Below are 19,050 nucleotides of genomic sequence, written 5' to 3' on the forward strand. Positions count from 1 at the left end.
AGGCAAAACACACACAGTAACAGGCATGGTGCATGCCATGGACATTTCCATGCATGTCCAATGGACTCTTGAAACATTCAATGATATGTAACTCACATGCATCATGGCTCATGCCCATCACATGCACACACTTCACCTCAGTCACATCCATCTGGCCCCAAACACACCAAACACAGCGGATACAAGGGTAATTTGGCTGCTTTACTGAATCTCTGCATTGTCACACACATGTGTCATGCATCCATGGCATGCACAAGTCACAGACACGCAGGTCAGGCACACAGACATGGCTACCATATATGTACCTGGCATCAGCACCCATCCCTCACCCCCACCCATGTCCAGGTACAGAGACTGGCATGCTCTCATGTTCAAAATCTGAATAGGGCTCCCCATGCGGCATTTCAACACATGCAACAACCATGTGCATCACACATCACTGGTCGCACATGCATTACCATGATGTCCCTGCACACATACATGGCCTATGGCACACATACAGGCAAGTATCATAGAACCAGCACACCGCAACATGCCCTGTCTCACACAGTAATGCATGGACACTTACCGCTCAACTCCAGACGGGCCTCCCTCTCAAGGATCTGGGCGTGGAGCGCTGGGCGTACGCGTTCCAGGACCCTCATCTGGATGGAACTCATGCGGCCCCGGCCCCCCTCCACGAGGCGCCGGGCCTTCACAAGGGTCCTGGACCTCAAGTCCTCCCAGCGCTTCTTGATCTTCAGGACGTCGCGGGTTGCCACCCCCTCCGCGTTGATGGCAACCACACAGTCGGCCCAGATCCTCTGCCGTCCTTCCTTGCTGGCGCGGGACGATCCAAAGAGGGCATCATACTGCCCCAGGACATGCTCCACCAGGACACCAACTTCGGTGACAGTGAAGCTGGTGCCCCTCTGCCCCTCTGGCCTGGGGTTGCCACTGGTGCCAGATGTGGAAGTGCCCGACATGGCAACCCCAGAGGCAGGTGTGGGTGGGCAACTGGGTCCTGGGGCTGGGCTGTGGAGCGATGTAATCCCAGTCGGGAGTCTTCAGTTCCAGCAGGGGTGGACACAGCAACTGGACCCCTGCAGATGGCTGATGTGCAGGCACCAAATGGCAGGGCACGGTGGCAGCAGGCAGGCAGGCAGGCAGGCAGCAGCAGATGGCACGTGGGAGGCTGCTCGGGGCACTGGGGGGCAGTAACTCGGCCTTCTGGGCAGGAGCGTGGGCTTCCGTGTGTTTTCGCGTGGCCAGCTTGATACGGAGTGATTTGGCACGTGAAAATCCTGCACGTCAGCGTGAAATCCGAGGAAAGGCCCTTAGCGCGTAAGCGCGTCAGCACGCATACGCGATTCTATTGGACCAGAGTCCCTCAGCGCGTAAGCGCGTCTGTGACGTGACCCGCACGGGTGTTCCCCACTCAGCACGTGATGACGGGGCACACGTGGAGATACTGCACGTCAGAGTGTCATCGCGTGTAATTGGACAAAAGTGCGCGTACACGCGATTGGCCTATGTACGTGTATTTAATGGGTGCGCGGCCACTTACACACGCAAGTACGTCAGCGAACCTGTATCCCGTGGTGCGTGTGAATTTCCACACGCTATTGGACTGGGAACTGGATTCCAGGGGTGCGCGGGTCACACGCTGTATCCCGTGGTGCGTGTGAATTTCCACACGCTATTGGACTGGGAACTGGATTCCAGGGGTGCGCGGGTCACACGCTGTATCCCGTGGTGCGTGTGAATTTCCACACGCTATTGGACTGGGAACTGGATTCCAGGGGTGCGCGGGTCACACGCTCGCCTAGAACACGCACAAAGCATAAAATTGCGGACTTTAACAATAACAAGCTCAGACGCCAGGATGAACATACCGTTCCTAGCAGCAGTGGCAGTGGGCTACCAAAGGAGGAGGAGGAGGATAGTCAGGGCCAGAATATTCACACCCAGAACCAGCCTTTTCGGGATGCCTGATGACCAGGTGTATGGGAGGTACAGGTTTCCACCACACATCATACTGGACCTGGTGACTGAGTGGGAGGATGACCTCACATCACCCACCCTGTGCTCCCAAGCACTCAGCCCCCTGGAGAAGGTCCTCAATGTACTGCACTTCTTACCACTGGATCATTTCAGCGGACAAGTGCCATAGTGGGTGGGGTGTCACAGGCCACCCAGTCACGCTGCCTACACCAGGTCTTGAACATCATGACTGCACGCCCATCAGTCCGGAGGCACATATACCTGCCCAGAACACCTGCAGAAAGGCATGCTGCCGCCCTGGATTTTTACGCAGTGGCACGATTCCCCAAAGTGCTAGGTGCCATCGACTGCACCCATGTGGCTCTACGTCCCCCCAGGGCATCTGAGCACATCTATAGGAACCGCAAGCACTGGCATTCCATCAACGTGCAGGTAGCATGTAATGCCAAGGGAATCATCACCTCAGTATATGCCAACTATCCCGGCTCCACCCACGACAGCTTCATTTACCGAATGTCCACCCTAAGCCGGGACCTAGAAGCTGGGCGGCATGGCGATACATGGCTGCTTGGTGAGTATGTATGCCACTGCACATGCATGCATGTTGGATACTGAGCAAGGTTACAACCTCACCAATGATACCAATCCCCACCTCCACAGGGGACAGTGCCTACCCTCTCAGCCCCCACATGATGACACCAATTCGGAACCCCACCACGCCACCCCAGGTAAGATATAACACAGCCCACATTACAACCAGGGGCATAGTGGAGCGCACATTCGGAATGTTAAAGTCACGCTTTCGCTCCCTTGACCGTTCTGGCGGGCAGCTGTTATACGCTCCCCCAGTAGTGTGCAGGATCATAGTGGCAGCATGTGTCCTGCACAACGTTGCAACACGCCGGGGCCTGGCCGTGGACATGGTGGTGGCCCCACATCCCCAACCACATGCACAGCCGCTGCGCATGGGAGGGGAAAGGGCACGGGGGAGGCAGCCCGTACACAGCTAGTGGCTAATTACTTCACATAGAAATCACACCCCTGTGGAGTGCACACTGCCCTGGCACATTCCATCTGACAATCAATGATGACTCAACCTGACACTGATCCTGAATGTCTGGAGAATGAACCGGGAATACCATGTCAGCCTGAGATTGTTCAGCTGGAAGTGTCACAATGTGTGCATCCCTACCCACACAGACACCACCAATGCAGTTTTGTGAAGTTACACATTGAAGCAGCTAAAATGAATACCCACTTGCAAAATGCAACAAGAGGACAGTGCCATGTCAGCCAACCCAACCCCAGCACTGCCACACGACACACCGTGCCATGTCATGCTAATTGCAGGTAAACAAAGTAATCCCCACAACATGACATCACTCTCACTATGTACAGTGGCACTATTAGAAACCTGCAACACCTGAAATGCTCACAGCAATGCCGGACCAACAACATACTTGAGCACGTAGTACCATTAACATGACATCACAAATGTTACATATTAGTAGTCTCACCACCTGGAAATGCCTGCACTCCCACCACTACCAACTGTGCAGTGTTGGCGCCATGTAGAGTTGTAGGTGCACTGCTGCCAACATGGTCCCCATCTCCAGACTAGAGGTCCTTGTGTGGACTTGAGGAAGGGACCTGCAAATTGGGAGGTAGACACAGAAGAAGAGTTACACATCAATGCAACATGCAGTGTACAACACAACAGCAATATGCACTATGAATGTATACACAGTATTGACTACAGACTGGCCACACAGCTCATGGGAGTCCAACGTCACTGTGTAATTCACTGTCACTTGGGCACACCCTTTGCAAGCCCATGGAAACGGGAAGCAGGAGGGGTGTGTGTGACTCAAACCCAAGCATCTGAACCAAATACATTACAAGCCTGCATGTGCCCAGCCACAATGCAGCGTATGCCCACAGGAACCACGGAAGCCAACAGATCGAAGCCAACAGATCGAAGCCAACAGATCGTCCCAAAAAAATTGGGAATAAAAGAAATCAAAAAAAAATAAAAATAAGAAACAATCAAAAAAGGCCATTGATGGGCCCGGGGGGGTTGGGGAGGCCACCCAGGAGGTCCGAGGACAGGATGCACACCAGAACCCACCTGCGTGGATCCTGGGAAGATAAAACACCTCCATGGGCTCATGGCCCACACGGCTACCCTATTGTGGGAGTATCACTGCTGTCGCTATTATCACCCTGTGCAGCTGCATCCGGAGGTGGTTGCACTATGGGAGGCAGCCCACGCAAGGCCCTAGTCTGCTCCTCCATGGCTACAAGCATGCGGGTGTGGTAGGTCTGGTTCTGGAGGATGAGTGTGCGGAGGTCCCCATGCAACAACTCACGGGATGCCCGGACCTCCGCCCTCGTTGCCTGCATCTCAGCTGAGAGCGTACGGGTGAGACGCTCCAGCTGCTGTTCTGTCCTTTGGTGTGTTGAAGCCTCAAGCTCAACAAGAGTCGTCCTGAGGTGTAGGAGCTCCTGCCTCAGGGCTTCCCTGTGGCCCTGGGACTCAATGGAGATGGCCTCCTGCAGAGTCGCCAGTGCCGCCCGCCTGTCCCTGTTGGACCCCAACATGTCCTCCCTGTGTGACTGGCAGATGGAGTCGGTTGCCTGCTCTAGTCGCTCCATCAGCCTTTCTGGGGGGACAATGGAAGTGGCCACCCTATCCATGGCCTGAGCCATCATCTCGGATGATGCAGCCTGTTGGGTAGCCATACCGTAAATGGATTGCTCCCATGCGGTATTGCCGGGTGGCGTACGGCCACCACGTCGGCGGGCACCACACCTGTCTGGGGCAAGGCGAACTGCGCCTTGCTGTGCCGGCACTGCCTGAGGCTGCAGGACTGCATTCCCCCTCTGATCTGCTGGCCCAGGAACAGGATCAGATGTCGCGGAGTGTGACCCTGCATCCGTAACCACCGAAGGCGTAGCTGCCAACACTAACATCCCCATGGAGGGTACTGACCCTGGTGCAGGTGGGTGAGACAGAACAGAATCCCTCCCTGGAACACTCACCTGCGACGGCACGTAGGTCTCATCCGAATCAACACCTGAGTACAGCTCGGGGGAGGTGCAGCCAGAGACACCCCTTGAGAGCACGACCTGCAGCACTTGTGGGTTCTCCCCCACCACCACACCACGTCCCTCACTGGTGGTTGGTCGGCCCTGGGACACCTCCTGGGTCTGCGCCATCTCCACAACCCCAGCAGTATCAGGTGCGTCTTCCCCTGCAAAGACATGTAAACAAAGAAATGGAAACAGGCATTAGCACCATGGCACACATTGAGGGCTGAGAAGCAAGAGAACCAGTACTTGATTGACACATGTCCCACATGACTAAAACCCTCCCATGCATGCACCCTCACTGCGTATGAAGTGCAGGCAAATGGCACACACTGATGACACCAAGATGGAAGATGAACACATTTTCTGCATGCTGCCTGGCAGTGGCATCACACATTGGCCTGTGATTGGCAGGTGAAACACAAATGCCATCACACAGATGGCATGTACCATTGCTATTGAGTGAAGATGGAGAGGAGGGCAGCACCTATTCATTCAGTCCAGTTCCTGCATGTAATAGCTTTTCTAATTCTAACAGGTCAGATTTTTCACCTGGAGCTGCCAGTCTGAAATGGTCAAATTGCACAGGGACATGTGTGTACAAATGATATCCAGGTAACAAAGTCACTCCACTTTACCATACCCATGTCAGACATGTGACTAGTGGACAGCGACATGCCTAGTGAAAGTGGTGGAATGCAAACAAACTGACTGAATGAACAGTGAAAAAGAAGCAAATATGTTGTGTCAAGGTGACACTTCAAGGGCAACTGGCGTGCAGTTGTGCTAGATGTCTACTGTTGGCAGAAGGGATACTGCTATGGCCAAATGCAGCTGCGCAGGAAGGATTGCATGAAGCACATGGCTGACCCATACGACTCAGGCGCACACACTCTCACCTGGCACCCGAACAGAAGCCCTCACACACACACCATGCACATGGATGACACACACATGCATGTGCACTCACCGGACAATGCCTCGTAATCAGCCAGATCTCCCACGCCTTGGATCTGTTCCTCCGTGACGTAGGTCCCAGCGACTGACTCATGTGGAGTGAGTTCCATGTCTACTACTGGAGACCCACCTCCAGTCACTAGAGTTGCGGCATGACTTGAGGCCAGCTTACTCTTTGCCCTGCGCTTTAGGTCATTCCAGCGCTTATAGCAATCATTGGCTGTGCGCCTCACGATTCCAAGGGCACTTACGATGTCCGCAACGGTCTGCCAGTGTGCCTGGCGTTGTGCAGGTGTGGTCTTGGATCCTGCAACAATGACCATCTCGTTGTCATGTCCGGACACATACTCGACAAGTGCATTCAGTTCGTCATCCGTGAAGCTGGGCTTCCTGGACGGGCCGGACTGTGTAGCCGTGTCTGGGGCATCAGCCTGTGCGGGACGAGCACTCTTCCTCTTCCGCTTGGAAGGTGGTGGTGATCCTGAGTGTCCTGCGCCGCTCTGGACACTAGGGGCAGGAGCCCTGGTGGACTCTGTATCAGGAGTGTGGGATTGCACACTCAACATGGGAGTTGGTGCAGGCATTGGCTCTAGTGTGATGGTGTCAGGGGGAATGTCAGCAGCATGGACTAGGACCGACACTGTCCTGGCTGGGTGTGTGAGGGCTGGGGTGGATGGAGCCGCAGCTGCCCCTGCAGCCTCTCCGCCCTGCCTCCTTGGTGCAGCAGATGACCTTGCTGCCCCAGATCCACGTGGCATGATGGCATCAACGTGCACCAGCGCACGTGTCGTAGCCCTGCTGACCTGGAAGTCAGCCATGGAGTCAGCCAGGTCTGGTGCCACAATGGGCTGGTCCAACAAGGGCTGAGCATGGATGGTGTCAGCCACTTCAGCCTCAACGGGAAGGGGGGAGGGGGGGAGGGGGGGGATGATGGGTGCCCTTGACTGGTCCTCCACACATGGGGGGACAGGCTCACCCTGCAAGTTACGACCACGTCCCCTACCGGATCCACCACGGCCACCACTTGTGGCTCTTCCACCTTTGCCACCCTTACGGAATCCTCGCCTCCCAGCCATGGCACTGATATTAATGTGCGTATGGGAGTGGCTGTAGACAATTGTCCTGGGCAATTGGGGGTCAAAGGGGTTGGGTACCAGATGGTAATTGTACGCTAGTGCTCTAGCACGGCTGATTGTAACCCCTGGGGAAAGATGACGGGTCACGCAACGCACAGGAGGCCCAAAAAAGGGAGATGACGTGCACGCAACCCCTCCTAGACCACGTGTGCAGAAAGAAAAACCTGCACTACGCTGTGGCACCCAGTAACACAAGAATGAACGTATGCGTGTCACACGCAGCCTAGAATGACCTCTGAAGGGGTAGGCTACACACGGGGCAAGCACAGAAGTTGGATACGTGCGTGACTCACCGTCTGCCAGGTAAAAGAGCGTGAAAAATGAGCGCGTTTGGCTGGCTAAACCCCCGCCAAAAGAAGATGTGTACGCTGTCTGAGAAGACAGGACAACAGTAGAAGGGGACACTGTTTGAGGGAACAGGCCCAGGTAAACCAGTAAAAGAGAAAAAAGAGAAAAAGCTGTCAGAGGTAACAGGGAATACGAACTGGAAACGCCGTGAAGTAAATCGCGTGTGAAACGAGAAGAAGTACAGAATTCACCCACTCGCTCTCCACGAAAAGCACGTACAAGGAAATGGTGTTCTACATGTACCTTATATACTGGCCCACACGTACAGCGTCACTTACGCGGCGTGTACGTTCACCAATCACACGCTTTGTCACTCCTGCGTGTAGATCCATTTTCACCAATCACATGCTTTGTCACTTCTGCGTGTAGATCCATTTTCACCAATCACACGCTTTGTCACTTCTGCGTGTAGATCCATTTTCACCAATCACACGCTTTGTCACTTCTGCGTGTAGATCCATTTTCACCAATCACACGCTTTGACACTGGGACGTGTCACGCAACAATTTCCTGCACGTGCAGGTGACTATAGGCGCGCATATGCTGTTGACGGGTTTACGCGCTAAGGGCCTTTGCTGACGTGTGGGATTTCACTCCCTATCAGGCTGTCCACGCGTTCACACACGAGAGACCACGCTCCTGGCCAGGAGGCCAAATTACTGCCCCCCAGAGCCCTGAGCACGCTCCCACCTGCTGCTGCCTGACTGCCTGCTGGCCACGTGCCCCACAGTGCTGGTGGGTGGGGGTGTTGGGAGACATGGGTGGGGGCCTGGTGGAGGGTGCCCCTGCACTGGTGGGGGTGGTGGGAGACATGGGTGGGGGCCTGGTGGAGGGTGCCCCTGGTGGCGGGGGGGTGGGGGTGGTGGGAGACATGGGTGGGGGCCTGGTGGAGGCTGCCCCTGCACTGCTGGGGGTTGGGGTTGGTGGGAGGCATGGGTGGGGGCCTGGTGGAGGCTGCCCCTGGTGGCGGGAGGGTGGGGGTGGTGGGAGACATGGGTGGGGGCCTGGTGGAGGCTGCCCCTGCACTGCTGGGGGTTGGGGTGGTGGGAGGCATGGGTGGGGGCCTGGTGGAGGCTGCCCCTGGTGGCGGGGGGGGTGGGGGTGGTGGGAGACATGGGTGGGGGCCTGGTGGAGGCTGCCCCTGGTGGCGGGAGGGTGGGGGTGGTGGGAGACATGGGTGGGGGCCTGGTGGAGGCTGCCCCTGCACTGCTGGGGGGTGGGGGTGGTGGGAGGCATGGGTGGGGGCCTGGTGGAGGCTGCCCCTGCACTGCTGGGGGTTGGGGGTGGTGGGAGGCATGGGTGGGGGCCTGGTGGAGGCTGCCCCTGGTGGCGGGGGGGTGGGGGTGGTGGGCGACATGGGTGGGGGCCTGGTGGAGGCTGCCCCTGGTGGCGGGAGGGTGGGGGCCTGGTGGAGGCTGCCCCTGCACTGCTGGGGGGTGGGGGTGGTGGGAGGCATGGGTGGGTGCCTGGTGGAGGCTGCCCCTGCACTGCTGGGGGTTGGGGGTGGTGGGAGGCATGGGTGGGGGCCTGGTGGAGGCTGCCCCTGCACTGCTGGGGGTTGGGGGTGGTGGGAGGCATGGGTGGGGGCCTGGTGGAGGCTGCCCCTGGTGGCGGGAGGGTGGGGGTGGTGGGAGACATGGGTGGGGGCCTGGTGGAGGCTGCCCCTGGTGGTGGGAGGGTGGGGGTGGTGGGAGACATCAGTGGGGGCCTGGTGGAGGCTGCACTGGTGGCGGGGGGTGGGGGTGGTGGGAGGCATGGGTGGGGGCCTGGTGGAGGGTGCCCCTGGTGGCGGGGGGGTGGGGGTGGTGGGAGACATGGGTGGGGGCCTGGTGGAGGCTGCCCCTGCACTGCTGGGGGTTGGGGGTGGTGGGAGGCATGGGTGGGGGCCTGGTGGAGGCTGCCTCTGCACTGCTGGGGGGTGGGGGTGCAGGGGGACATGAGCAGGTGTGCAGGGTAGTCCCCTGTTTTGTAGGCTGCCTGCAGGGGCCGTGGAGGGTGTACAGGGAACACCTGTGAGGACCCACCCAGCCTAATCGCGTGTGACTTCCCACGCACCCCTGTAATACACGTACCCAGCCAAATCGCGTGTGATGATTCCCACGCACCCCTGTAATACACGTACCCAGCCAAATTGCGTGTGATAATTCCTGCGCACCCCTGTAATCCACGTACCTGGCCAAATCGCATCCCTGTAATACACGTACCCAGCCGAATCGCGTGTAAAACTTCCCGTGTACCCCTGTAATACACGTACACAGCCAAATCGCATGTGATAATTCCCGCGTACCCCTGTGATACACGTGCCCTGGCTAATCGCGTGTGAAACTTCCCGCCTACCCCTGTAATACACGTACCCTGGGCAATCTCGTGTTCAACTTCCCGCGTACCCCTGTAATACACGTACCCTGGCTAATCGCATGTAAAACTTCCCGCATACCCCTGTAATACACGTACCCAGCCAAATCGCGTGTGATGATTCCCACGCACCCCTGTAATACACGTACCCAGCCAAATCGCGTGTGATAATTCCTGCGCACCCCTGTAATACACGTACCTGGCCAAATCGCATCCCTGTAATACACGTACCCAGCCGAATCACGTGTAAAACTTCCCGTGTACCCCTGTAATACACGTACACAGCCAAATCGCATGTGATAATTCCCGCGTACCCCTGTGATACACGTGCCCTGGCTAATCGCGTGTGAAACTTCCCGCCTACCCCTGTAATACACGTACCCTGGGCAATCTCGTGTTCAACTTCCCGCGTACCCCTGTAATACACGTACCCTGGCTAATCGCATGTAAAACTTCCCGCATACCCCTGTAATACACGTACCCAGCCAAATCGCGTGTGATGATTCCCACGCACCCCTGTAATACACGTACCCAGCCAAATCGCGTGTGATAATTCCTGCGCACCCCTGTAATACACGTACCTGGCCAAATCGCATCCCTGTAATACACGTACCCAGCCGAATCGCGTGTAAAACTTCCCGTGTACCCCTGTAATACACGTACACAGCCAAATCGCATGTGATAATTCCTGCGTACCCCTGTGATACACGTGCCCTGGCTAATCGCGTGTGAAACTTCCGCCTACCCCTGTAATACACGTACCCTGGGTAATCTCGTGTTCAACTTCCCGCGTACCCCTGTAATACACGTACCCTGGCTAATCGCATGTTAAACTTCCCGCATACCCCTGTAATACACGTACCCTGGCCAATCGCGTGTTAAACTTCCCGCGTACCCCTGTAATACACGTACCCTGGCTAATCGCGTGTATAACTTCACGCGTAACCCTGATATGCACGTTACCCGCTTTGCGTTCCTTGTTTGGCAGCCCTGTAAACTGGTCCAGGGTTAGCGCAGCCCTTTGCGATGATTTAGCGATTTTGATGGCTTTTCCTTGCGCGAGGGCGTTCTTGGGGGCGTTACTGGCGCTGCTGCAGTGTCGCTGCGATACTCTGCGCCACGGCTGGTTTGGGAGCCTAAAATCCATGAATACGCTGTGCGCGGAAATCGGTTTTAGCGCACGTGCCTGGCGCAGTCAATCGCACGCGGACACTCTGCGCCAGCCGCTTGCGACACTTTTCTGCGAAATTCTATGAATTACCCTGATAGACTTTTAATTAAATAATGAAAAGGCAAATAACTAACTAAACACTCAAGCAAAAAAAGAGATGTCCATAGATTAGTCAAGAATCAGGCTGGTGTGTAGAAAGAAAATATATTTGTTAATGAATATGAACATTCATATTTGTACACAATTTCAAATCACGCCATGTCACTCCATGGCCCAAATACTTTTCTTTCCTAACAATTCACTTTTCACACAAATTTAAAACACTCTCTAGTTTAGGATGACACAGATCACAGACTATTTAACGGCACAGCATGTGCAGTTGTCCTTCTTTGTGATTTCCACCCAGGTTACATGGAAACACATGTCTATAGAATACTTCAGATACCTGGGTCACTCACAAAGTCCTCTTAGGGGCCGATTCATGGAACAAACGTGCGCCGAAAATTTTCGCGCAAGCAGGCGCAAGCAGGCGCAAGTGAAAAAAACAGGCGCACGCGCACACGTTCGATTCATGGAAGTCCCTGCGCGTGTACACCTCGGGATGTGCGCCAAACCCGTGCATGGCGCACAAGTCACTGCAACATCCCGAAAGGTGTGCGCGACGCGCACAGTGAAAGCGCACAACCTCGGCGCATACACCAGAAAGTGGGCGGGACACGGGGCGTAACGCGCGGAATGGGGAACAACGCGCGAAAATAAGGGAGTAACTGGGGATGTACTGCAGGGAAGCAGACGGAACGCCCACACGCACTCGAACCACACGTATTCATGGAATCGAATAGGGCAAAGCCACGCACAGCCAAAGACACGCTCAAGCTGAAACACGTCCGCCACACGAGTCCCAGCGCATCACAAAAGTGGCAACATACAGCAATTGGGCCTGTGCGAGCGGGGTAGTGTATTTCGGGGGCGCGCGGGAAGTTACACACGCGATTGAGCGGGGTACGTGTATTTCGGGGGTGCGCGGGAAGTTACACACGCGATCAAGCGGGGTATTTGTATTTCGGGGGCGCGCGGGAAGTTACACACGCGATTGAGCAGGGTACGTGTATTTCGGGGGTGCGCGGGAAGTCACACACGCGATTGAGCGGGGTACGTGTATTTCGGGGGTGCGCGGGATGTCACACACGCGATTGAGCGGGGTACGTGTATTTCGGGGGTGCGCGGGAAGTTACACACGCGATTGAGCGGGGTACGTGTATTCCAGGGGTGCGCGGGAAGTTCCACACGCAATCTCATCAGGGTACGTGTATTACAGGGGTGTGCCGGGAGCAGCACACGTGAATTGCACGTATGGGTCCTCCCAGGTGTTCCCTCTACACCCTCCACGGCCCCTGCAGGTGGCTCACACCACAGGGGCCTACCCAGCAAATGTCCTGCAGGCACCCCATCCACCATGGCCATGCCCACCAGCCAACCCACATGTCAACTTGCACTACTGCCCACCAACGCATGTCCCCCTGCACCCCCAGCCACCAGGGGCACCCACCACCAGGCCCCCAACCATGTTTCCCACCACCCCCACCCCCCCAGCACTGTGGGGCACCCGCCACAAGGCCCCCACCCACGTCTCCCAGCACCCCCACCCCCCAGCCACCAGGGGCAGCCTCCACCAGGCCCCCACCCATGTCTCCCAGCACCCCCACCCCCTCAGTCACCAGGGGCAGCCACCACCAGGCCCCCACCCATGTCTCCCAGCACCCCCAGCCACCAGGGGCAGCCTCCACCAGGCCCTCACCCATGTCTCCCAGTACCCCCACCCCCCGCCACCAGGGGCAGCCTCCACCAGGCCCCCACCCATGTCTCCCACCACCCCCACCCCCCAGCCACCAGGGGCAGCCTCCAACAGGCCCCCACCCATGTCTCCCACCACCCCCACCCCCCCAGTCACCAGGGGCAGCCTCCACCAGGCCCCCACCCATGTCTCCCACCACCCTCACCCCCCAGCAGTGCAGGGGCAGCCTCCACCAGGCCCCCACCCATGTCTCCCACCACCCCCACCCCCCAGTAGTGCAGGGGAAGCCTCCACCAGGCCCCCACCCATGTCTCCCACCACCCCCACGCCCCAGCCACCAGGGGCAGCCTCCACCAGGACCCCACCCATGTCTCCCACCACCCACACCCCCCGAGCACCAGGGGCAGCCTCCACCAGGTCCCCACCCATGTCTCCCACCACCCCCACCCCACAGCACTGTGGGGCACCTGCCAGCAGACCCCCACCCATGTCCAACTCATGTTTCCCAGCACCCCCACCCCCCAGCCACCAGGGGCAGCTTCCACCAGGCCCCCACCCATGTCTCCCACCACCCCCACCCCCCAGCAGTGCAGGGGCAGCCTCCACCAGGCCCCCACCCATGTCTCCCACCACCCCCAACCCCCAGCAGTGCAGGGGCAGCCTCCACCAGGCCCCCACCCATGTCTCCCAGCACCCCCACCGCCCAGCCACCAGGGGCAGCCTCCACCAGGCCCCCACCCATGTCTCCCAGCACCCCCACCTCCCCGCCACCAGGGGCAGCCTCCACCAGGCCCCCACCCATGTCTCCCACCACCCCCACCCCCAGCAGTGCAGGGGCAGCCTCCACCAGGCCCCCACCCATGTCTCCCACCATTCTCACCCCCCAGCAGTGCAGGGGCAGCCTCCACCAGGCCCCCACCCATGTCTCCCACCACCCCCAACCCCCAGCCACCAGGGGCAGCCTCCACCAGGCCCCCACCCATGTCTGCCACCACCCCCACCCCCCCAGTCACCAGGGGCAGCCTCCACCAGGCCCCCACCCATGTCTCCCACCACCCCTACCCCCCAGCAGTGCAGGGGCAGCCTCCACCAGGCCCCCACCCATGTCTCCCACCACCCCCACCCCCCAGCAGTGCAGGGGCAGCCTCCACCAGGCCCCCACCCATGTCTCCCACCACCCCCACCCCCCAGCACTGTGGGGCACATGCCAGCAGGCCCCCACCCATGTCCAATCATGTCTCCCAGCACCCCCACCCCCCAGCCACCAGGGGCAGCCTCCACCAGGCCCCCACCCAAGTCTCCCACCACCCCCACCCCCCAGCCACCAGGGGCAGCCTCCACCAGGCCCCCACCCATGTCTCCTAACACCCCCACCCCCCTGCCACCAGGGGCAGCCTCCACCAGGCCCCCATCCATGTCTCCCACAACCCAGACCCCCCAGCAGTGCAGGGGCAGCCTCCACCAGGCCCCCACCCATGTCTCCCACCACCCCCACCCCCCAGTAGTGCAGGGGCAGCCTCCACCAGGCCCCCACCCTTGTCTCCCACCACCCCCACCCCCCAGCCACCAGGGGAAGCCTCCACCAGGCCCCCACCCATGTCTCCCACCACCCCCACCCCCCCAGTCACCAGGGGCAGCCTCCACCAGGCCCCCACCCATGTCTCCCACCACCCCCACCCCCCAGCAGTGCAGGGGCAGCCTCCACCAGGCCCCCACCCATGTCTCCCACCACCCCCACCCCCCAGCACTGTGGGGCACCTGCCAGCAGGCCCCCACCCATGTCCAACTCATGTCTCCCAGCACCCCCACCCCCCAGCCACCAGGGGCAGCCTCCACCAGGCCCCCACCCAAGTCTCCCACCACCCCCACCCCCCAGCCACCAGGGGCAGCCTCCACCAGGCCCCCACCCATGTCTCCCAACACCCCCACCCCCCCGCCACCAGGGGCAGCCTCCACCAGGCCCCCATCCATGTCTCCCACCACCCAGACCCCCCAGCAGTGCAGGGGCAGCCTCCACCAGGCCCCCACCCATGTCTCCCACCACCCCCACCCCCCAGTAGTGCAGGGGCAGCCTCCACCAGGCCCCCACCCATGTCTCCCACCACCCCCACCCCCCAGCCACCAGGGGCAGCCTCCACCAGGCCCCCACCCATGTCTCCCACCACCCCACCCCCCCAGTCACCAGGGGCAGCCTCCACCAGGCCCCCACCCATGTCTCCCACCACCCCCACCCCCCAGCAGTGCAGGGGCAGCCTCCACCAGGCCCCCACCCATGTCTCCCACCACCCCCACCCCCCAGCAGTGCAGGGGCAGCCTCCACCAGGCCCCCACCCATGTCCAACTCATGTTCCCCACCACCCCCACCCCCCAGCACTGTGGGGCACCTGCCAGCAGGCCCCCACCCATGTCCAACTCATGTCTCCCACCACCCCCACCCCCCAGCAATGTGGGGCACCTGCCAGCAGGCCCCCACCCCTGTCCAACTCATGTTCCCCACCACCCCCACCCCCCAGCAGTGCAGGGGCACCCACCACCAGGCCCCCACCCATGTCTCCCACCACCCCCACCCCCCAGCAGTGCAGGGGCAGCCTCCACCAGGCCCCCACCCATGTCTCCCACCACCCACACCCCCCAGCAGTGCAGGGGCACCCACCACCAGGCCCCCACCCATGTCTCCCACCACCCCACCCCCCAGCAGTGCAGGGGAAGCCTCCACCAGGCCCCCACCCATGTCTCCCAGCACCCCCACCCCCCAGCACTGTGGGGCACCTGCCAGCAGGCCCCCACCCATGTCCAACTCATGTTCCCCACCACCCCCACCCCCAAGCACTGTGGGGCACCTGCCAGCAGGCCCCCACCCATGTCCAACTCATGTTCCCCACCACCCCCACCCCCCAGCACTGTGGGGCACCTGACAGCAGGCCCCCACCCATGTGCAACTCATGTTCCCCAGCCAACATGTCATCACAATCTAGATCCCTGGTCCCTATGGTCAGCCTCCAAATGCAAAACACCCACCCGAGTATTGCATCCACTCACTCATAATTTGCAATTACATCACAGAACACCAATTGCAAGTTCCGAAACAAACCCATTTCCCTCACATACACCCAATGGGTGTCAGTGAATCTCAAAACACATATCATGAAATGCATGAAACCAATGAGATACCACACATTGAAGTTCACCAAAAAAAATATGTATTAAAGGAAACATAAATAGAATAAAAAATGAAGAAACAGAAATGTGAATGTACAAAAATGAAAAGAAGCATGTCCGTTAAAAAAAGCAAAACCAAAAATAAAATTCCAAAGTAATGTTGTCCAAAGTCAATGTCCACAAAACAAAATCCAATGGGAAATAAAAAAGAAAGCCATTGCTCCATGGTTAAAAAGTGAAAGAAAAATACAATCCAACTGTGAACTATGTACATGGGAACAAGCCAGGGTCCATTATCCCAACAAAATAAAGGAAACCTATCTAACTACACTAACTAATAAAAAAAACTATATACAAAAATGTGGCCAATGTCCGAAAGGTCCAAATAAAATAAAAACAAAAATGAAACCTAACACTACCTACATAACTATGTACAAGGGCAGCGGGCTAAATTCACGGCTCACTTGTGGATGTCCTGGGCCAGGGCATCATCGAACTCCTCCTCAATGTCCCGGAGGCGGTCCTCCTCCATGGCCCCGAGGGTCCGCAGGGCCGTCGACGTCTCCACCTCCAAACCCCTGCGGATTGCCTCGAGGCACTCGGCCCGCCTCAGGGCCCTCCGCATGGAGTTCTCCGCCATGACCATGTGAGCCGTGCCTCTTCCGCCCGCTGCCGCTCCGCATCTATGGCGTGGCCCAACCGCTGCCACACGGAAGACACTCTCTGTCCTGCGTCCTCCTGCCCTCCAGCCGATGCCTGCCCCTCCGATGTTGAAGGCCCCGAGCCTTCATGGCTCCCACCACCTTGCTGCTGCTGCTGTGCCTCTGCCCGTGCACTGCCTCCTGCTGCCTGCACATCCTCCGCTGGCTGGGGTGCTGTCGTAGATGTGGCCACCCCCGCTGGACGTCCGACTCCCGACTGTGGCAGGGATGCCTCCTCCACCAGCCTGGCCGCACCGTCAGAGGCAGCTCCACAGGGCACCCAGGTGACTGATGGGTGGGAAGATGGCACAGAGGACGACTTGCGCGTAGGGTGTCCATTTGAGGAGGGGGTCGTAGCAAGCCCCATCAGACGGAGGAATCCGGCCTGGGTGACCTGGCCCAGCAGGATGACGTGGTCAACGAGCCATTCGAGATGACGTGCAGTCTCTTCATGAAAAGACTGCAGGTCACCTCGCATGGCCCGTTGACGCAACGCCACACCAGCCAGGACAGGCTCAACCCGGACCTGGATAGCCATGTCCGCAGGCAGAGGAAGGCCAGTTGACGTGAGTTCATCCCCTGCTTGAAAACGGGTCTGGACGTAGGCATCCCTGCTGGTGCAAGATGATGCAGGGACAGGATCAGGGACAGGATTGCACACAGGCACCTCCGCGGCGGCCTGTGCTGCCTCCTGTCCCTGGTCCTGCACTGCACCACTATCACCAGTGGGATCCCCACCTCCAGACCCCGTCTCTGGTGCTTGCACGGCCTCCTCCTCCACCAAACCCCCCACCAACCTGGATGACTCCGTGCCATCTTCCCCTGTTGGGCCCTGTGGGGTCCCAGCTGCCCCTTCTGCTGCCGAGGAGTCCAACTCCAACCTCTGCCTCTTGGACCTCCCCCCGGCAGCTGCGGCCTGGGACGCGGCACCAGACTCCTCACTCCCCGACGATATGACAACATGGGAGGGGAGCCGGGCCTTGCGTCTCCGGCTGGCGGTGGGAACCCCGCCGCTGTGCTCCACAGCACCTTCTCCGCCCTCTTCATCAGTTGACGCTGCAGACAGGGAGAAACAAAACACAGGCATCAGGGCACTGTACAATGGACACATACACACATGACAGTTGTACATGAGTGGCATTGGCAAACCTCAGACATGTTATCACAATCCCCAACACACATGTCATTACAACTCACACACATGAGCCATACCACAGCCATATCGCAACTGCCACCACCATCCATACACATACAACAGCATGAGCAGCCAAAGGTGAGCCAGACATCACATGCAGCACAGGAAGTGCATCACACATGTACACACACCACCACACTTGCATGCATGTGTACACCTCTGCCAAGTGTCGCAGTGTTCAGACGGGCATCCATGTCACATCTGCCAATCAGGCTTCCACATACCGGTGTCACGTGCATCCATGTTGCATCACTGTTGCACCCTTGTCAAATACACACACATGCACATGTACACAGTGCTGATACATGCAGCCAAAAACACATACATGTGTGACATCACAGACATGTCTACTTACAAACACATTCATCCAAACATGTGTGCCCACACAACTGCATTTGGCATGCAAGCCTACACACACAAGCACCATCCATGTCTCACACATTACAGCCCTCGCATGTGTCAGCCCCACGGACCTGTACACCCCCACCCATACTCGACCCCATACAAACAGATGTGCAACCTGCACACTACTGAATAATCACCACACGCACTGCTCACAATCAGGATGCATGTACACTCACCGCTCGACTCCAGATGGGTCTGCTTCTCAATGACCTGGCCGTGGAGCGCTGGGGATATGCGTTCCAGGACCCTCATCTGTTCTTCCGACAAGTGGCCCCGGCGCCCCTTGGCATCCACTGCCTTCAAGAGGCGCCGGGCCTGGTTCAGGGTCCTGGACCTGAAGTCCTCCCAGCGCTTCTTGACATGTTGTAAGTCGCGGACTGCCACCCCCTCCGCATTGATGGCAGTCACGATGTCAGTCCAGATCCGAGTCCGTCCTTCCTTGTCGGCGCAGGAACCTCCGAAGAGGGCATCATACTGCCCCAGGACTTGCTCCACCAGGACACCAACTTCGGTGGCACTGAATCTGGTGCCCCTCTGCCTCTCTGGCCGGGGGTTGTCAGTGGTCACAGATGGTGTTTGCCCCGACATGACAACCCCAGAGGCAGGAGTGGGTGGCAACTGGGTCCTGGGGCTGGGCTGTGGAGCGATGGAATCCCAGTCGGGAGTCTTCGGTTCCAGCAGGGGTGGTCACAGCAACAGCACCCCTGGCTGATGTGCAGGCAGCAAATGGCAGGGCACGTGGGCAGCAGGCAGTC

This window comes from Ambystoma mexicanum, chromosome 12, assembly GCF_040938575.1.
Source record: "Ambystoma mexicanum isolate Mex_15411 chromosome 12, UKY_AmexF1_1, whole genome shotgun sequence".
NCBI lineage: Eukaryota > Metazoa > Chordata > Amphibia > Caudata > Ambystomatidae > Ambystoma > Ambystoma mexicanum.